General features: G+C 46.3%; 1 protein-coding gene and 1 long non-coding RNA gene across 4 annotated transcripts in view; both read left to right on the forward strand.

Annotated features, from left to right (window-relative positions):
- The first annotated feature begins 3999 nt into the window (after positions 1-3999).
- Positions 4000-5135, forward strand: LOC137851699 (uncharacterized). Its single transcript, XR_011093371.1, has 3 exons — positions 4000-4288; positions 4375-4544; positions 4660-5135. It is a non-coding gene; the product is annotated as an uncharacterized lncRNA (long non-coding RNA).
- Positions 5136-14065: 8930 nt separating this feature from the next.
- Positions 14066-21550, forward strand: part of RARB (retinoic acid receptor beta) — a 320997-nt gene continuing 313512 nt past the window's right edge. For all 3 annotated transcript variants that reach the window (XM_068674399.1, XM_068674398.1, XM_068674400.1), the window contains exon 1: positions 14066-14162. The gene's annotated coding sequence lies outside the window, so the exon portion shown is untranslated. The remainder of the gene's footprint in view (positions 14163-21550) is intronic.

The raw sequence follows: 21550 nt of genomic DNA on the forward strand, positions 1-21550 counted from the left end.
AGTATTCTTTACTGTATTGAAAGCCAAGTGCTGCAAGTTTGTGCTTGTGCTTGGACCTTGTCAGGGAAACACTTTTCAGGCTCACATTGTGAAGATATTAAAATGCAAGAAGTAAATTAATTAATTAATTGAAAATAATCTCATGTGTTCATTCCAAGAAGTATTTTCCATGCTTACAAAAAATGATGACAACTTAAACAAAAATTCACTCGGATCATAAATGCCAATGATTCGACAGTGCAACTGGCCATAAAGAGAGAAGGTTGGTCTTAGGATGTTGTGCATTCTTTTTTTTTTTTTTTCCCTTTAATTTAAGTGGTGCCTTGATGATTGGGTTATTTGCATTCAGTTTATTCAGATTTTTTTCTGCAGAAGAGGTATTGATTTTTACCTTAATCAATGGAAAGCCACAGCACAAAACAATAACAAGCAGTAAATGAAAACAGCTGAACACCGCTCGTCTAAAATGGAAACGTGTGTTAAACGGGGCACCGACAAAATCTCGCAGGGAAGCAGATGCTGGGGTTGAAGGCGAGCAGGAGGCTGATGCAGGCCGTGTGGAACAGGAGAGGGAGCTCTCACTGCGGCAGCCCCGGCCCGCAGGGAGAGCTGAGCTGGGGCTGGGGTTGGGGGAGCTGCGCACGCCGTCCTCCCTCACTCCTGATTCAATACAATTTTCGTATTATTCCGGACAGAAAGCAATAAGAGAATGCTCTGCAGCACGCTGCAGTCAGACAGATGCTTGCTAGGGAGGCACATTTTATCCCCATAGCTGCAAACCTTTCTTTCCGTGTTTCCACAACCCCTTAGCACACTCGGAAAAGTGCAGCATAAATACTAACAAGTATCAGCTGTATTTATGACAATCAAGAGTGCTTGATCTAAAACACTGACTTTAATTACAAGACTCTAAATGACCTCTTTGGATTGAAGGAAACAGTGAAAACCTAATTTTGCAAACGTCGTCTAAGTAACTGTTATCACAGAACCACAGAATTTTCTAGGTTGGAAGAGACCTCAAGATCATCGAGTCCAACCTCTAACCTAACACTAACAAGTCCTCCACTAAAAAATATCACTAAGTTCAACATCTAAACGTCTTTTAAACACCTCCAGGGATGGTGGCTCCACCACTTCCATGGGCAGCCTGTTCCAATGCCTCACAACCCTCTAAGTAAAGAAATTCTTCCTAACATCTAACCTAAAACACCCCTGGCGCAACTTTAGCCCATTCTCCCTCCTCCTGTCACCAGGCACGTGGGAGAACAGGCCAACCCCCACCTCGCTACAGCCTCCTTTAAGGTATCTGTAGAGTGTGATAAGGTCACCCCTGAGCCTCCTCTTCTCCAGACCGAACAATCCCAGCTCCCTCAGCCGCTCCTCATAAGATGTGTTCTCCAGATCCCTCACCAGCTTTGTTGCCCTTCCCTGGACTCACTGGAGCCCCTCAATACCCTTCTTGTAGTGAGGGGCCCAGAACTGAACATAGTGCTTGGGATGCGGCCTCACCAGAGCCAAGTACAGGGGCACAATGGCTTCCTTAGTCCTGCTGGCCACGCCGTTTCTTGTACGAGCCAGGATGCTGTTGGCCTTCTTGGCCACCTGAGCACACTGCTGGCTCATATTCAGTTGACTAGCCACCAGTACTCCCAGGTCCTTCTCTGCCAGGCAGCTTTCTAACCACTCAGATGGCTTTTCCAACCATCTTCAAACTTCCAGATCTAGAGGAACGCTTTGGCTGCAGCCTAAAAGCCACGTGCACATAAGCTGCCGCAAGCCAGCCAACCTTCTTCCCATGACCTGCCAGGAAACAGCAATGCAGGCACGTAACCAAATTAAAGCCAAAACTTGCAGCCCAGTCCTTGACCTGAATAGTGAGTGAGGATCCAGAGCTTGGCATTTATGCGTGATAGCTTCTACACAGCCGAAGTAAATACACCCCGCGTGCCCTGAGCTGGAGGACCACGATGGTGGGAATGATCAACTCCCAACCGACCCTGAACGTGTGCGGGATTTGCTGCTCTACCTGGATCTATACAAGTCCGTGGGACCGGGTGGGATTCATCCCAGGGTGCTTAAGGAGCTGGCTGACGCCATCATGGGACCTCTCTCGATTATTTTTCAATGATCTTGTGAATCTGGAGAGGTCCCAGTGGACTGGAAGCTGGCAAATGTTGTACCAATTTTCAAGAAGGGCAAGAAAATAGACCGTGGCAACTACAGGCCTGTCAGTCTCACATCAGTGCCTGGTAAAATTCTGGAGAAGATGATCCTTGAAGTTCTTGAAGCACACCTGGGGGACAATGCAGTCATTGGTCCCAGCCAACATGGGTTCATGAGGGGTAGGTCCTGCCTAACAAATCTGAATTCCTTTTATGATAAGATCACCCACCTAGTTGATCACGGGAAACCAGCTGACGTGATCTTTTTGGACTTGAGCAAAGCTTTTGACATGGTTTCCCGTGGGATCCTACTGGACAAAATGTCCAGCATACAACTTAACAAACACATCATACGGTGGGTGAGCAATTGGCTGACAGGCAGGGCTCAAGGGCTTGTGGTGAATGGGGCCGAATCAGGCTGGTGCATGGTCACTAGTGGGGTCCCTCAAGGCTCCATTTTAGGGCCGGTCCTCTTCAATGTTTTTATAAACCATTTAGATGTAGGACTAGAAGGTGTTTTGAGCAAATTTGCTGATGGCACCAAACTTGGAGGAATTGTAGACTCAGATGAGGGTGGAAAGGCCTTGCAGAGAGATCTGGGCAGATTGGAGAGCTGGGCTTCAAGTTTAACAAGAGCAAGTGCCGGGTCCTGTACCTGGGACGGGGCAACCCATATAGACTGGGCGACGAGATGCTGGATAGCAGCCCTGCAGAGAGGGATCCGGGGGCGGTGGTTGACAGCAAGTTGAACATGAGCCAGCAGTGTGCCCTGGCAGCCAGGAGGGCCAACCATATCCTGGGGTGCATCAAGCACGGCATTGCTGGTCAATCGAGGGAAGTGATTGTCCCACTCTACTCTGCGCTGGTGCGGCCTCACTTCGAGTACTGCATGAAGTTCTGGGCACCACAGTACAAGAAGGACATTAAACTGCTGGAAAGTGTCGAGAGGAGGGCGACGAAGATGGTGAAGGGCCTAGAGGGGAAGCCGTATGAGGAGTGGCTGAGGTCACTGGGCCTCTTCAGCCTGGGGAAGGGGAGGCTGAGGGGGGACCTCATTGCAGCGTACAACTTCCTCGCGTGGGGGAGTGCAGAGGCAGGTGCTGACCTATTCTCCGTAATGGACCCACGGGAACGGTGTTAAGCTGAGGCAGGGAAGGTTTAGGCTGGACGTTAGCAAGAAGTTCTTCACCAAGAGGAGGGTGGTCGCACACTGGAACAGGCTCCCCAGGGAACTAGTCACTGCACCAAGCCTGTCTGAATTTAAGAAGCGATTGGACTGTGCACTTAGTCACGTGGTCTAAACTTTCGGGTAGACCTGTGCGGTGCCAGGAGTTGGACTTGATGATCTTTATGGGTCCCTTCCAGCTCGGGATATTCTATGATTCTATAAATAGTGTAGTCAGAGGTCATGGGGCTAGATTTAGAAAAGTCCTGCATAAAGAAGGGATCTCAGAGAAGAAAATGTAAATAACATTAATATCAAGAAAAGGAATTCTGATTGCTAAATTCTTTATCTGTCATGACTAGACAGATGAAAATCTATGATGGCAAGTTTGCCTTTAAGGTCATTTTCTTTTTTATTCATTTCTTTAATTTATTTGTATTTATTTTTTTAACAGGCTCCGTACTAATTTTGCTCACAGAATGACTAACAGAAATATGACCCTTGTGCACCTTTTGTAGTTAATTCATCAGGTCAACTGTAACCACTAAGCCCCTTGTCAGGTTATTTCTACTAGTGATAAGGAGCAATAGACCTTAAAACTTTGAAGCCAGGTAGACGAGCTTATTCCACAAGGTCTCTTGCCTCCACCCTTGTTAAGTGAAACCTGCCAGGTGTGGGTCATTTGACCTTTGCTATATAGGAAGCCTGAGGACTTGTGGGAGAATTGCCTCCCAAGGAGAGACTGAGGTTTGGGTAGCCTAGGGTGTTTTTCTCTTGTGGTGAATTGGGCTCAGTGTTCCCTACTAGGCTGTTTATCCTTCATGTTTTCTGCCCTCTCTGTGAAATAGTTTCAGAGACTCTATGAGCTAGTTACATTGGTGGTGCCTTCTTTAGAAAAACCCTGGTGGCACTATTTCACTGCAAAGCACTTTGGAAGTGACTTGAGTTCAGAAGACAGCAGGTAAGTGTTCCTGGGTTCTGTGGTTGTTACTGTTGAGGAGTTTGAGTACTTCCTTCACCTTGTCTGTTTTCTGTGAAATTACTTAGGTGGATTCTAAGTTCCCTTCCAAGCACTGGAGGAAAAAAAAAAAAGGCCTCAGAAGCCCAAGTGCACACAGGTCAGCCTGACGTTGAAGAAGGTTCTTAAGTATTTGGAAGACTGAAAAAGGGGCTGTGTGAAAAAGGTGCCTTAATGTGAATGCAGATTTTGCCTTGTGGTAAGTAGAAACAGGTTGGGATGGATACTGGTGGGAAGATTGCTACTTTGACTAAGTGGAAATCGTGAGAATGTGCTGTTGTTCATGAAAGAAATACTGCTTTCACAATATGCAGATCAAAAGCAGTATGAAGAAAGTCTGTCATCTTCCCTTCAGGCCTGGGTCTCTGCTTCCTGAAGAGGTCCAGCAACTTGAAGAGAATTGATCTTCCTCCCAAGCTCTATGAACCAGAGTCTCAGCTATCAGGGGTTAATGTCCTTCTGTGCGAGGAAGATGACAGTGGGTACGCACGCTGTGCAACACCATGATATTACCTATGTGACCATGGAGAGAGAGAACAGGACAAAAAGTAAAGAAAATCTACAAGGATGCTAGATGCAGGGGGACATGAGTTGCCAGGGGAAAAAAAAAGGGGGTGGGGGTGGGGAGGAAGGGGTTTTCTAAGAATTTTGTTCCCATTTGTGGAGGCAGTACACAGTTCTCAGTTCTGGTCCCCAGAGAACAAGTTGCTGTGTGTGTTCTCAGGGTTATCTCCTAGCTGGAAGACAGAGCTAACACAGCTAACTCATCTCAGCAGGTACACAAATATAGTTCTATCAATGTTTTGTCATTGTTAAGCATGACTGGGAAGGCTAGGTTTGAGCCAAAGACTACTGCAGTCTTACGAAGACTCTCATCACCTCTGTGGATTTCAGAACAGGTCTGTGAGAGTTGAACAAAAAGGGAAACTATTGGGTTATGCTAAATAAGGGGTAAGAAACAGTTGGGATATCTGGAACTTTTATTTGCCCTTTCTAATAATGCAAGAACAAGAAACAATTTGATTAAATCGAGAGGCAGCTTAAAAGTATTTTGACACATGTGATCTTTAATTTAGGAAAGTACTTAATCTCCATTAACTACAAGATACAGCTGTTAGGGGGAAAAAAAGACTACACATTTCTTTGGATTTAAATAATGTATCTTCTGCAGTCTATCAATGTTAATTTTTCGTTCAGAATGAATAACGTACTCTGGAACACTTCTATTTTGTCCTTGAGTTTGTTGTTCTCTAGTTATGAAGCTGTCTTTCTACATACTAAAGATATCTGCCACTTTTCATATCTTCCCTTTTTCAATCTGCTACTTATTAAGAATATGTAAAATTGCCCCCAAATCTCTTAATAGAGACTAAAATCTATGTATTTATTTTTAAAAACGAAAAGAAATTATATATGCGCACAAAAAGTAGTGATTTTATATTGAGTAGAAAGTAGTCATTGACACAAAGCCAGTTCTTGGTTGATTATATGAGATATTCCAGGACATCAATCCTCTTCTATATCATATTCTACCTCTGCAAAAAATCATAATAAATATGCACTATTGCATGGCTTTAAACACTAGACTAGAAGCAGCAAGGAGGAACTTGGGAGTCTACCAGGAAAGTGGTCCCCAGTCCTTTTTATCCAAACAAGCTGTTCCAATAATTTTCCAGGGACAGAGGTGAGACTTACCGGCCTGTAGTTTCCTGGATCCTGTTTCCTGCCCTTCTTGAAGATCAGAATGACACTGGCTTTCCTCCAGTCTTCAGGCACCTCACCCGTTCTCCAGGACCTTTCGAAGATGATAGAGAGTGGTTCAGCGATCACGTCTATCAAGCTCCCTTAGCACACGCAGATGCATCCCATTGGGACACATGGGTTTGTGTGCGTTGAGCCCACTCAAACGCTCCCGAACCACTCTCATGCCCACCATGGGGGAGCCTTCCATTTCCCAAACCTTTTGTCCTATTGCCAGGGGCGAGGAGTCCCAGGGGAGCGTCCTTGAAGCTAAGACTGAAGCAAAGAAAGCATTCAGTATCTCTGCTTTCTTAGCATCTCCCGTGACCAGGACACCCCCCTCATTCAGCAAGGGACCCACTTTATTCCTAGTCTTCCTCTGCTTTTTACATACTTGATAAAAACCCTTCTTATTATCCTTTAACTCCTTTGCAAGCCTCATCTCTAGGTGGGCTTTAGCCTTCCTCATTGTGTCCCTGCAGGCCCTGACAACACATCTATATTCCTCCCAAGAGGACAGGCCCTTTTTCCACATTTCATAGACTTTCCTCTTCCTCTTGATCTTATTGATGAGCTCCTCGCTCGTCCACGCGGGTTTCCCGCCCCCCTTCCCCAATTTCCTATTCTTTGGGATGCACTGGCCCTGAGCATGGAAGAAGTGCTGCTTAAATGTAGCCCAGCTCTCACAAGGACCCTTGCCTTCTAGCAACTTATCCCATGAGATACTCCCAAGCAGGCCCCAGAAGAGGTCAAAGCTGGCTCTTCGTGTAAGTCCAGGGTAGCAATCCTGCTTTTAGCCTTACTTCCTTTGCCTAGATCCATCTGGAACTCCACCATCTCATGGTCGCTGCATCCCAAGCTGCCCCCAACCTTCACAACCCTAACAAGGCCATCCCTGTTGGTAAGAACGAGGTCCAGGAGCACCCTCCACCTCGTCAGTTCCTCCACCCCCCTGTGTCAGAAAATTGTCCTCAACACATTGTAGGAACCTTTTGGACTGCTCGTGCCTGGCCGAGTTGCTTAGCCAGCAGATGTCTGGGTAACTGAAGTCCCCCATGAAGACCAGTGCTCATGATCGTGAGGCTACTAGCAGCTGCTCATAGAAGGCCTCATCGACTTCCTCCTCCTGATCTGGAGACCTATAGCAGACCCCCACCACAATGTCTCCCACACCAGCCCACCTCTTAATTCACCCTCCCCCAGCTGGAGCTGGGTACACTTTAGTTGCTCCCTCACGCAAAGTGAAACCCTACCCCCTTGCTTCCCCAGCCTCTCTTTCCCAAAGAGGAGGTAGCCCTTCATGACAGCGTTCCAGTCATGCGAGCTGTCCCACCAGTGATCACAATGAAATCGTGGCCCCGCGACCGAACACAGATCTCAAGCTCATCCTGTTTATTTCCCATGCTCTGTGCACTGGTGTACAGGCACTTTAGGGAAGCAGCAGGTGCAGTTACCCCTATGGGGATGCAAGAAGAAGATACTGGTCGGGGGATTGGGGATGCGACCTTCTCTGAGGAGCCCTCAGACAATCCTATGGGAGAGCTCAGAAGTTTTTCCTTGCCTTCAATAGTGATGGTAGTGACGATTTCCCCCAGCCCTTCTCTGTCACCTTTAGCTCCCCTCCTTTCCCCCATCAAACCTAGTTTAAAGCCCTGGTAATCAGCCCAGAGAGCTTGCTCCCCAACACACTTGTGCCCCACTTGCTCAGTTGGTGTCTGTCCATAGCCCACACACCCGGCCTCTCAAAGGACAGCACCAGATCAAAATACCCAAATTCCTGGTCCAGATACCACCCCCTCAGCCAGTCGTTTACCTGTCCTGTTCTGCTCCTTCTATCTGCATCCCAGTCACCCAGCGGAAGGGCAGAGGACCTGCACCCCCAATCCCCTCAACAACCTCCCCAGGGATGCAAAGTCCTTTTTAATATTCTTCATTTTTCTAATAGCAGCTTCCTGGAATCCAACCTGAATGACTATGAGAGGATAGTAGTCCTCCAGTTTAATGAGTCGTGGCAGAGCCTTCCTAACATCTATGACACGTGCCCCAGCAAGACAGCACACTTCTCTTGCTAGGCTATTTGGGAGGCAGATAGGAGCCTCAGTGCCCCTCAGCAAGGAATCCCCAATCACCAGGACTCTGCTCTTTTTTTTGTGGCACAGGTTTCAATGCGGTGCTCCATCCAGCCCTGATCCTTATGTTTTGCACTTCCCCCAATCTTGACTCTCTTCTCCGGGTTGCTTCCCGGGTTCGTACTACTGTCCAGACTTTCATTCTCTTCTGCAAACTCCCTGAGAGCCTCAGATCTATTTCCCAGGGACACCGTGGGGTAGGTGGCAGTGTGGGTATCAGGGGCTGATGTCTCTTTCTGCTCCAAGCCGAGACAGCCCCTTGTCTCTTGCAGACAGTCTGGCCCTCTGTTCTGCATGTGTTCAACAGGGGCAGCTTCTACACCTTGTCGGGACATAGGAGAGGGCTGCTGAGCAATAGCAGGGGTGGAAAGACCCCTCCTATCTGTCATCCTCAGAAAAGTCCCCAGTTCTGGTCCCCCCATGGACAGGCTCCCTGAAGAAAAAGTGTGAAAGGCGCCATTGTTAATAGTTTCTGAGTTAGGGTCATGGGAAGATGTGTTTTCCCACTTGTTCATTCTCCCTTTCTTCTCCTCCAGGCGAGTTATGGTAGCCTTCCAAAGCTTCGACTATCCTTGGGATGTTCAGACGAGCACGTTTTTCTCGGTATGTCTCTAGAATGCACTTGAGGTTTTGTCAAAGGTTAAAGAAATCCTGAAGCGTGTCACGCACAGACGTGTTGAGAGGTAGGAGAGTTATGTGTGGCAGGGAGAGGGGGGGAATATCTGATCCCTAGTCCTGGTCCCCAGTCCTTATATAAAAATGACACACACACCTTTATAACATAGATTTGTTGTTCTTTTCTGGTCAGAACTCTAAGCATGGATCACTGGTGTGATTTACGCAGTACATCCCTTCCACTACTTGCCGGATAGACACTAGTTCATACTTGTCTGCAGATGTCTAAAGCTTTGACTTATAACAAGCCATCCAGATTCCTCTGCCAGAACACGCAGCTTGTGGGGCCAAACGGCAATGTTTCATCTACGTACGTGCAACAATGCTGTTGCATACCACGAGGAAAACTTACTACTGCTAATTTCTGGCAACGTTTTTTGGTGGACCTTTCTGAAGCAGTAGGTGCTGTAATCCATGTACTCTGTGAATTTCAGACCATGATCAGCATTAAGGACTTCTACAAAAGTGAAATATTCCACTTTTATAGTCCAGTACTTGGGTTTCCCATTGTTTAGTTTGTGACCCCCAAATAACACTGATCTGTGCCATGAAGGTGCATCAATTCCTTCAAGAGATGTGTGGGACAAATCCAGGAATGTAAATACAGCTTGATTTAGGCCCACCTTACATTTTTGTTTGTTCTCCATCCAAATCAAACATCTTGTATTAGCTAAGTCTGTAGTACTTCAGCCAGATCTCTTTATTTATTTACTTCCACCCTTGTAAGAACTTCTCTGCCCTTTACATTAAGTTTCCAGTTCATTATCACTGATTATATGTCAAGGTGATGTGATTCCTTACAAATTGGCATTGCTTTCTACAGTTTTACATCCTAGCACCTTAAAGACTTTCACAGCCTTTTTTACTCCCATCAAAGGGTCCTCCCTTCCCGTGTTCTTCACACTGTCTTATCATTACACTTGCTACCTGATACTCCCTGCCAATCCATCATGGGGACTACCTGGTGGAGCGGTTCTTTACACACAATGCGCCTAATTATCTCTCCCAATCTTCTCATTATCATTGAAGGAAACTCTCAGGTAACAACTGGGCTAGTTGTTCTAACTCCTTCTTTGTCTTTTATGCATGCCCTTGTTAAGCCATTACCCAGTGCAGTAGAGGAGGTTTTAAAATACCAATTATACTGGTTGGATTTTTCATTAGCTTTATTTTTTACTTCCTTTAGCATGCATTCAGAAGTCATGGCACCCATATGTTGCTTAGTTCAATTCCCAGAGAGATAGTAGAAGACCAGCTGACATGCAGAAACCTGAAGGTGTCCCAGCTGAGTATTTGTAGCTGCAGACACTCCTATAATCTCAGCTGCCACCATCACTTATTATTGCATGATGGTCTGATTGCACCACAGCTTTATTTCTCATCTCCAAAGTGAAATATCATCTGTTACCTAGTAAGCATGGCAGACACAAAATTCTTGCTCTAACGTCTGTCCACAGATTCCACATTCTCTCTTACCAGTATCTTGTAGAAAAAATAAAAATAAGAAGAATACGAATATTCCTAGGGATTGAGTTTGTATTATTAATAGCTTGGGATTTGTATCATGTCCCTAGGTGAGGGCTGGCTGTTGCAACAAATGTTCATTTAAGTATGCAGAAATTCCCCCAAGCACAGTAGGATTCTGGATTTCTCTTGTTTGCTGTCTGATGTCCTGCAGGATTTGAAACATCGTTTGTTTATTTATTTATTTTTGTACATGGTGCTTTTCATTATGGGAAGTCATTTCTGATTCTGAGTCTCAAGCATTTTGCAGTTTTATATGAGCTGATGTCTCCAAACCATACAATAATAGATAACCAGGAGGCTCTTTATGTCATTTTTTTTTAAATAGCTGTTGGTGCTGGCCCGAGCGGATCCTATTTTCCCTGGTAAAGCTTCCTTCTGCATAGGCAATTCTGTTTCAGATAGAAACTGTTGCCTCCATATAGCTAATAAATGTTACCCAGCTTGGAATCCTCATGGAAATCAGTGTCTCTCACCTGAACTCTTAGGGCTATGGCAAATAACTTGGACCTGAAACTCATTTAGGTTTTATTCAGTTCATTAGCAGTCTCTCCAAGCGTATGTCTATATGTGAGGCTGGCAATTAACAGCTGCCACTTTTAAAAGACCCCAATTTCTGCTTTCACAATTGTAAATATATAAATAAATCCATTGTAGACTTAATCTGTCATGTTATTGACCTTCGCCAGCAGATTGCAAAATTCTCTGTATTAAATTGCTCATCAAGTGGCTTTTTCATAAAGGATTTGCTCATTGTTTGCATAGCTACCTCTTTATTGCCAGATTCATATTTGTTGCACAAGTTGTCAGAGAACGTCCTGAGCGAAAGAATAGGGAAGTTGAAGATAGCCTCCTCAATGTACACAAGAATGTGTTCAACATTGTACTCCTTCCTATAGCAAAAGACTACGCAAATGTTTTCAAAGCTGCATCTGATCACAGGACTCAGCACAGTCCTTGCTGCTGTGTCAGAAACATTTATTTGGTCCAGATCATTTAAGTGCTTTGTTTTGACTATTTTTGTTTAGTCCCAGGTGGCTTTTCTAAATATAAATCTGACCTGTATGCTTGGAAATTGGCTAATGGTAGGAAGACTGCTAAATAGGATTTGACTAGAAAATCTTCTTTTGACACTCACCTCACCGTGTTTTCTTTCTTCTTTAGAGTCTGACTGATCTTTCACGAACTGTAGGGAAAACAGGAGAATCTTGAATGGAATTTATATGAAGTATTCAGTCCTCTCTTGTGAGGACTTAACAGGCATAGTCATTTCACTTGAAGATGGGAGGCAGGTACGAAAGGATTATCCAGAGTTCTTTCAGTGATTTACAAAAGTCTGCCCTACTTAACAGGGTAGTTAGCCTTTCTGCCACTTGAACTGGAGAACGGAGAGAAAGAAGAAAGAAAAAGTACCTGGTGAGCCTTAGGAGACCAGGAATTACAAGTTCCAGTGGTGAGCTGTGAAGAAATCAATAAAATGTTCCAGAAGTTTCTCTAAGCTTTGAGGGAAAGGAAACTTCTGCAAAAAAAAAAAAAAGAACCAGAGAGCAAACCTCTGCCATGAGCCCGAAAGACAGCACTTACTTAGTCTCCTTTGATCTCTACACCTAACTTCTTAATGGGAGGGAGAGAGAATGGAATGGGGAAACCAAAACAAGTGTTTTACTTGGGCACGCTAAGGAAGAGAGTCAAACTCGGAGGTGCTGAGCTAGGCGTTATCGGCATACGTGCCCAACTCGAATCTACCACCACAGCTGCAACAGGTAGTATCAGTCTGTAGCCCAGGAGAGACCAAAGTGAAAGCAGCCAGGCTGTGCTGAGTGCTGCTCATGGGTGACGGCTGTCACCCCACAGCATTCCTGACACCACCTGATGGTGGGATGGTGGTTTGGGCTCCCAGCACCTCAGCCTCCCGAGCTCAGTTTCCTTCCTTAGCTCTATGTGACCATCAGGAAGGTCTTCTAGGATTCCCTAAGACTTGTGTGCAGGGTCAGCGTTGAAGTCCAAGCTGCCCTGTGATTAATGGATGAGCTGACCTCCTGACCTTCAGAAAGACATTCAGGAGAGCGTGATCCAAGGAGGAGGAGCCCATCCCAGGCAGTTTAGCTTGCCTAGCTTTGTCAAAGGCTTGGCACCCTTGCAGCGAAAAAAGAAACGTGGGAAAGATGGCTTTAGGCATTTTAAATAAGAAAAGAGAACAGTACTGGAGCTTTGAAAACTGATTAAGCAAGTAGAACACAGAGCTGAGTCACTCTGTATTTGTCTCTGCCTGTGCATATGCACATATATAGATGTATATTTTTGTGAGCATGTGCGTGTATTGAGTGAGGATATGCAAAAAAAAAAAAAAAGCACACTGTTCCAAAAGCCACTGCAATAACGACTTGTGAGCTGAAGCTGTCACATCACATGAAACAGACCCAGAGAACACATGAAGACACAGTTGTAGATATTTTAAAACTTCTCTTCAGTGTTTCGCTCACATTTGGTAACATTTAAATATGGTATCCTTTATGGCTGTTTTTTTTTTTTTTCCTTCTAAAACCGCCATTACCCTTTTGAAGCAGTGTTTGATGAAAATGCAGAAATTCTTGGCTAGAAAAGGATTTATGTTTTTTTATCTCCCAAAGTCATATCATTCAGCTTCATGCAGTGAAAAAAAAAATAATGTTCTTCTGAATAAAAGAAGGATTAGAAAGATTAAAATGCACACCACTGGACATGTTGAAAAAGGCTCGATATACACTTTTGCACAGCTTTGCCTCGAGGATCACAGCTGAAACTATTCTCGTCTTTCCTTTTGGGTAGTTGGGAAGAGATGCGGGGTCCAGGTCCCCTGTACCAAGTTTTTCAAAATAGTTGCAGTGAAAAGGACATCGCAAACGGAACGCTGCCGAGTGAATGATCAGATTCTTATTTTATTTATTTATTTATTGTTATTACAGCCAGATGTTGCCTCAGGAAGTTGAAACAAGAAGTCAGGAACTGACAACTCAGTAATTAAATCGGGAAAGTTGGCAGGCCTCCTGCTACTTCCTCCGATCGGCAGCATTGATGAGGGCAGGCGGGCAGGATCCCAGTGGCTCCCCTTCCCCTTCCGAACCGGCCCATCCATGACCGGGCAATGATTTTAATGATTTTCCACCGAGGCAACAGCAAAGCGCCAGGCCTATTACGGCTGCTACATAAAGTTAAGAAGGCATTACAAGGAAAACGTTCACCGCGGCTTTTACCAACATTTCTACACCAGACTGCCTAACGCTGACATGTGTTTATTGCGCCTAATAGTGTTTACATAACTCTTCCTCGAGCTCATTAGGGCTGCCAAAAATCTGAACACCGCTCTGTGGGCAGTGAAGACCAGCGGGGCAGGAGGTGCCGGGCGGGCAGCAGGCAGCCAGCCCACCGCCACCCCAGCACTCCCGCAGCTCTCCTGCCGGTTTCGGGGCTTCTCCCCGAGCAGGGCACCCCCTGCCCGGGCCGGGGGTTTGCCGAGGGGAGCGCCCCGCACCTGCCCGCCTGAGGAGGGCGCAAAATGGCGGCGGGGCCCCTCAGCGCCCCTCAGCACCCCGCTCCCGTCCCCTCGCCGAGCTCCGAGGCGGCGCCGCGGCCCCCGGCGGCCCCGCCAGGGGGCGGGCAGGGGCGGGGCGGGCCGGGGGGGGGGGCCGGGGCTGCCGCCGCCGCTGCTGCTGCTGCTGCTGCCGGCTGCACTGGCGGGGCGGCGGCAGCGGGAGCGGGCGGCCGCGGAGGTAAAGCGGGGGCGGCAGCGCTGGGCTGGGCTGGGTTGGGCTGGGGGGGGCGGTGGGCTTGGGGCTGTGCCCGCCGTGCCCCGGCACAAGTTGGCTGCGGGAGCTCCTGGGCTGCGTCCCCGAGCGCGGCGGGGCTGCTCCCCGCAGACAAAAGGGCGGCCGGGCGCCGCCACCGACCGGGACCCTGCTGCCGGGGCTGCTGCGGGCTGTCCGCGCTCCGCAGGCTCCCGGCGGAGTTGTGCTGCCCTGAGCAGAGCCGGGATCCCGGCTCGGTGCCGCTGCCCGGGGTCCGGCAGCGCCCGGGGGTGAGGCTCGGGCGGGCGGCGGCGCTGCTTTCTCTCGGCGCTCCGAGGGCACACGGGACCCCTGTGAGGGCAGGAGGGACCCCAGCAGCCATCCCAGGAGCCGTCCCCCAGCCCCGGGACTCCCAGCAGAGCCCCCAGCCTCCCCCGAGGCACTGCCCCCCAACGCCGGCGGGGGAAGTTTCTGCGTGGGCAGCGCTCGCCCGGGGTTGTGGTTGGGGAAAAGTTGGAAGGGAAGGCGAGAAGTTGCTTTCCCTGGGCTTTTTATGCCGTGGCGGGGAAGCTGGTTTTGATTTAAGGCGTTATTTAAATCTTGCCTTTATGAATAAAGCCCTGGGGAAGAGCTTGGTGTGTCAGCGTCGGTCTGCATCTGGTTTAACGATCAGAGAGGGCTGATAGTCTGCTGGTTGTGTAGGTGAGCTACCGGAGAAACAGATTTTGCCAGATGAAAGCTCGCAGGGTAGGTGCGTGTATAATAGTGTTGTAATGTTAGCAAATAAGAGCAATCATCCGGTGTAGGATCTGCCTCAGCCCCGGCTGTCATTATTCAGTACCTGAGCGTGCTCGTGAAGAGCACAGAAGGCAGCTCCAAAGCAGCCTGGCTGCGTTTTGGGGCACCTTGTGTCTCGTCTGATTCCTTTCTGTGCCTTCTGGCAGAGCCGAGGGGTCCTGCGCTCTGCTTTTGGGCTAATTCATCCCACTGGCAGCACGTGAAAGCATCTCCCTTGCATCTGAGCTTGCATCTGAGGATCCGCTTCTCTAGCGGTAGAAGGAGTGACACCGAGGGCTGCGTTACCACCGTGCCTTTTCTGCTGAAGTGGCTTTGTCTGTGTCGGTACTAAAAGGGTTTTACGGCTGCGAGAACGCTAGCCTGGTTGAGAGTAATGGGTCTGTAGCGTGGCTGAGGTGTGGAGGACTCGACGTCTTCTTGCATCTCAACACTTTTGTGGAATGAAATGGAAAACTCTAGCAAGTTCCCAGGTAGGTGTGTACAGTAGGAGTTTGAGCGAGGTGTGCCTGAAGGGGATCATCCATTTTCACGCTTCAATCTATATGGATATGGTGGGAGAGTTCCCCGCTGGCTTTGATGGATTTACACGTGTAAAACCAGAGTTGCAAGTCGATTCAATCAGATTTGTGCTAAAACTTGTAGTTCTTGTGTGCAATACCAGTATTTTAGAGACAAAGAGACAATTTTCCACTACTTTGCACCCCAGGACGTGATTCCCCTAAAGCACATTATCAACAGTGTTTAAAAAGCTTCTGCTTCCCAGTGGGATGTGCTACGAAGTCAGGCCAGTGCTGGTTCACCCAACTCCTGTGAGCAGTTACAAGGTACTTTTGTCGTGGTGGAGGTTTCTTCTAACCCTCCTCAGCTCACAGTTATTTGCACGAAACGTTAGTGTGTTTGTGCCTGCTTACTAACCTGTTGATGCACTAGTATCTTGTAGTGTTGAATTCTGTAAATTACCCTCATTAATTCTGTTGTCTTTCAATATTAATGGTACTCTCCTTGCTTGCATCTTAGGAGACAGTAGTTATTGAAATACCCCAATATATAGGGGTATTAATTATAATCACAGAATTTATTACAATGCATATCTCAAGTACAAACTAGTGTTGAAGCCTGGGCAAAACTTGGGGAAAAAAAAACTGTGTCAAGTTTTCCTCCTTTGTAGGTTGTGTTCTAATTAAATATTCATTACTATAGGAGCTAGTCTTGGTGTCCCAAGGTACTGGTGAAATGTCAGTTAAATCACATTTCCCTCCTTCAAAGCAGCATGCAGTATGCCATTTGCTACATTATGGGAAATCTTGAGGAGTTTAACTCGTAACTTTTTATTCTCTGTAATCTTCAGTTGCCTTCTTATTCAAGGTAGATATGTGGGAAAGGGCTGCACATGAAGGCATTACAGACATAGAAAACCAGAATGAGGCCCATGGGGGAAAAAGTGAAAGGAACATGAAACACAGGAAAGTGTAAAGAATTTGTAGAACAGACGTTCACCTATAAGGAGTAGTTTTTTGAGGAGTTGCTTTTGTAGTAAAGGCAAAAAGAACTTCATTTTTATGAAATATTTATTTAGTATGTTAAAATAATACTTTAGAGAATTTGGATTTATGTTCTACACCAGCCTAAATTTTCTCTAATGTTCACATCTTTCTTGTATCCTGAAATAGTGGGCTCTCTGTTGTCACCGTTGATTAGCTGTACAGATTTTTGTAGAGTTTCATAGCAAATGCATAGGGCACTAGGTCCTACCGTATCACATCTCTAATTTATGACTTTATTTTTTAGCTGTTATGGCAAGTCTACTGACCTTCTCAGATCAGAATTAAAATAAATCAGATACAATTAAAAATATGCCAGTATTAATGAAGTTACTGATGAAATGCATGCGAGCATATGAGCTCGCTTGGTCTCCCTTTTCACTTTTTGTTTTTAATATAGAGTGCAAGCTGTTGCTAATTAGCATGGCACTCTGAAGGTGGTCTCTGTAAGCTGAATGGAGAGGGTTGGATGGAAGGGGAGGGGGAGAAAAAAAAAAAGAACCCAGAGAAGTAAAAGTGCCAGTCCTGGAGGTGTTCAAAAGCTTTGCACACAGAGTGGGTTTTGTCCTTCTCACTGCACAAGTGATGACAACACCTTCCCAGGTGGCATGTGAAATGTTTGCCGAGGTGCACTTCGGGGCAGGGTTTCTGGTGCCCCTCTCGCCGAAGGCTCTGGCTTCTCTCTGGCTTCCAGCGCAGAGCTGCAACTTGTCTCTGGGTTAGGAGCCTGGCGTGGTGAGCTGATAAGCTGCAGCACGGGGCTGGGAGCACGTGCGCTTCCAGCAGGCTGGTAGGAGAGGTGCCATGCTACCGCCGTCTGCCAGCTCCGGTGGGTTTGCCGTGGCCCTTTGGGATGCCAAACATTACAGGTACCGATGCCTGTTACTGTTTTAAGTTGCTGAAAGCTTATATTTACTTTGGCTGTGCCTGCAGCGTGCAGAATTCCTGTGCAATATACACAAGTGAATATAGGTGCTTATCTGTGTGTGTATAAATATTTTCGTATGTATATTTCGCTGTGTTAAAATATTTTTCGTGCTATTGGATGGAACTTGTGCAGCTGCTGAGGAGGCAGGTTTTGAACTTGCACAATGTAATCTGGAGGTCTGGGGCTTGAATGCTTGGCGGTCGTGATTCTGGAGGTTTTAGCTCTTATCTGGGTAGATATGAAAAAGCTGCTCCCTGCGGCAGCAATATGTACCAAAGTAATAGAAGACAAGCTTTAAATAAATGATAAATTGAATCTTTATTAAACCCATTCTTGCATATGGGGAGCATCCTCTGGAGCTGTACAGAAAGCTGCCTTCCTTGGGTCTCTGAATGAAACCTGATTCACCCCCTGTGAGGGCGTGCTTTGCGATGCCAGGCATGAAAAATAGCTCTCGGTAGCCCAGGACAGGTAACATCATCTTCCTTTTCTCACATCTCCTCGCTCTTGAATCCGCTTTGACCTATGTCTAGCCTTTCTGCACATGCTTAGGAATCACTGCTGTCGAGTAGGTGGTGTGCACTGCTCGTTTCATCAAAGTAATCCAGTACATCCCACCTCACCGCAATGATTAAAAAAATTCTTTGTGTTGGGGGGGGTGGCTTAGCCCACGGTATTGGTACACATAAGTATTTTAGCATTACATACTATCGAGAAATTTAATTTAATGAAAATCTTGGAAGTAACTAATAGGAAAATGCTGCTTTTTAAAGCTTTCCATCTAGAGTTCAAAGAAAAGTCAAAGGAAGTTACAGATCATATGTCTTTTATTTTTTCTGGGGTCAACTGCAGGAAGTTGTATACATTCTAAACCACATTCAATTTTCTTTAAGTGCAGATATTTCTTTGTTCGGTCGCTGTAAAAAAAAAAAAAAAAAAGCTATTCCAGAGCGATTTGTGCTTAGGTGATTTGCAATGCCGCTCCTGAAGCAGTGCTTGCTCCTGTTGAATGCCTTGTGTTGCTCCTCAGAGATGGATCTCAGAGGAAGGTGCTTTGAGATGAGGCAGTAAGGTAGCTGGTGCTGCTCTGTGCGACCTGTAGAGCAATGCTGCCTGATCAAGGTGAAGAATGCAAAAAAAAAATTTGTTGCATTTTCATAAATAAAGAGTCTTGGAGCAGCCGCTGTCAGTGATGTTAATATTTTAGCTAGAATATTTCCCTTTTAAAAACTTGTTGGAGAAAGAAATGGATTACTTTTCATGTTTACTGTAATAATTTGCAGGTTTATTACCTCTTAACATGGGGTCTTGCCATTCTTTCTCGTGCAAAGTCTTGGTTGACGTCAGTGGCTATAAGATCATGCCCCACTTGTTTTCTTTGTAATTTTTCACAAAGAATATCAGCTACAACATTAGCGTCTTGTTTATGTTTTTATGTTACAGTGGTGCCTGAGGGCTGTTTGGTGGTTTCCACATCACTTCTTTATTTTGCAACCCCTTATTTTAGGGGAAAGGAAGCACAGGAATAAGAGTATTGCAATAAAACGTGGTGTTGAGCGGGAGTCATCAGTGTGCTCTTGCGACGGAGCCCAGTAGCGTGGCGAGCCACACCAGCAGGAGTGTGGTCACCCAGCTGAAGGGAGCGACTATTCCTTGTGGCTTTTCCTGGAATATTGCTGCATGAGCAAGTATGAGAGAGGTGGGGACAAACTGGGGAGAGCCCAGAGGGCTGCCCAGGTGGTTGGGGCTGCAGCAAGTGGCACACGAGAAGCTAAGGACCCAGGTCATGCAGCCTGGGGAACAGAAGGGGAAGGCGGATCACAGCCTTCCATGTCCTAATGGCTATTATGGAGAAGAGAGAGAAGCCCTTCTCTGAGGTGTGCAGAGATGCAGCCAGACAGATTGAAAAGGCAGAAGCTCTGTCTGGGTTAAGCTCTGGACCAGGGCTGTGGAGAGGCTGCAGGATCTTTCCTTGGAGCTGCAAGAACTTGGCTAGACAAGGCTGTGAACAACAGTTTTGTGAAGACCATGTGCAGAGGGAACAGGTTCAGCTGTGTTCCTGTGGGGCAGGTGAGCGCCTCTGCACGGCGAGTAGTCGCAGCCGTGCTGCCGTCAGGGTGGCTCGGGGCAAATAAATGTAAAGCGCTTTGGGCACCGGTCTCTGCTGGCCTTGGCTGTGGCTTGTCTAGGTGAGCTCTTCACAAGTCCAGGGAGGTGTGAAACACACGTGCTAAATTTGGAGTGTTGTGGTCTGGCGTAATAAGGAAGCGCTTTTTTGAGCGACTGATGAAGATCTGATTGAGGCCTGATGTGACGGGAGTACTCTCACTCTTCTGGTGGAGTGGCTCACCCATGTTAATTGTGGCATTGCAATTGACCGCTTGTATTAGGTAATATATCTGCTCGAATGTAAGATTCGCTGTTTTCCTGGAAGTGTCGTTTCCCCAGAGGTCACACTGACCTCACTGGAAATGCACAAAGGTTTGGCCTTAAGACTGCCTTCTTCCCTTGAATTACTGATGACCAAATAATCTATATTAGTTTTTCAAGCAGTATCTCAGTCAATTGACGTAAAATAACATGAACTGTGTATATTGGTACTTATGTGTTCAAAAGAATAATTTAATGAGTGGAGAGCAAGTTAATTTGTTACCCTGAGAACCTGCGCAGACATGCTTACAGGTGGCAGGAGGAAGAAGGAGCACGTCCAGTCCAACACAACTACAGTCTTCCCAAACCAACTTCTTTTGTTTGTTTGTTTTCCATTAAAGACATTAAATGCTTTTTTTGGTATCTGAATCACAGCTAGCATATTTAACTCAGGCTTGCTTAGAAATTAAGGCTCTGGTTTGGCTTTTCAGAAAGGCTGCTGGAGACGGAGTGAGTAATCTGCAGCAGCATAAGTAGATGCCATCCGTCTGGCTGCTGGGGGCCAGATTGAGCGTGGCCTTTCTGCAGAGGTACGGGGGGCTTGTGTAAGAGCTGTCATGTCACCATCAGCACTCTGCAGGACACACAGGCTTCAGAAGCTTCTCCCTCCATGGGCTTGCCTACCTGTGGGTGGGAATGGCATGGAGAGGAGGGCAGGCTCTTGCTCAGGAGGCCAGAGTGTGGAATTTGGGGAGGAGAAATGCAATCTTGTACTCCCAAGAAGGAAGGGAGCAGCAGCTTTCTGTTCTGGCCATTATCTAGAGACCTGCTTTTCTCTTCAAAATCCTTAACGATACATACTTTCTAGCATCGAAGTTCAAGCTTTTCAGCTGCAAGAGAGTGACTTAATAATTGGGAAATAATAAGCAGTTTTAATTCCCCTTTAGTTGCTCTGTGTATTTGGATTGTACTCGGGATGTGTTTTCCAGCATTGTACATGTTTAAAAGGGAAAAGCATTTTCCTCTCTTTTTTAAATAAAGGCTAAAATACAAGAGTTGTGGATGGAAGCCTAAGAAAAAGGCTGAAAATCACTGAACCTAGATTAGAAATATGGGAGCATCACTGTTGTTTCTAATAAGGTTGTGGTATGGAAATTGCCTTGCTGATAGAGCTGTTATTTTTAGTAAAAAATTGGTCTGTTCTTTAGGTTTGGATTTTATGAGCCAGGTAACTGGTCAATATTGTAGAATATATACCTTTGATTTAGAGTATTTCCTGATTGAGGAAGCCAGGAGAGAAGTATTTTCAAAGTAATGTTATGAGACTTAGGGGCTAGACAGGGAGAGCACTTTGTTAGTTCAACCCTCATTGTTTTTGCAGTGCTGCTGCTATGTAAGAGAAGTATTGAATTGTCTTTTGTGGCTATACTTTCTGCATTTTTGCCTAGGCTTTACCATTCTTTGCTGAAGATTTTTTTTTCCTTCCCCCTCTTGACTTTCTCTTGTCCTGCTTTTCTGGTTGGGCAGGAGCAGGTCAACAGGAGTGGTGCCTTCCTGGATCTGAAGTATGGGTAGAGGCCACATTATTGAAATTACATTTCCATTGTTAAAAAAGGGAAAGGGTTTTGTTGTGCTGATGGTTCAGCTGCAAGCTATTTCAGCTATTTTTTTCATTATTTCTCTGAAGTTTAGTTGAGTTATACTGGGGGGAAGTTAATTGCATATTGTATGTGCTC

The sequence above is a fragment of the Anas acuta genome, chromosome 2, assembly GCF_963932015.1.
Source record: "Anas acuta chromosome 2, bAnaAcu1.1, whole genome shotgun sequence".
In the NCBI taxonomy this organism is placed as follows: domain Eukaryota; kingdom Metazoa; phylum Chordata; class Aves; order Anseriformes; family Anatidae; genus Anas; species Anas acuta.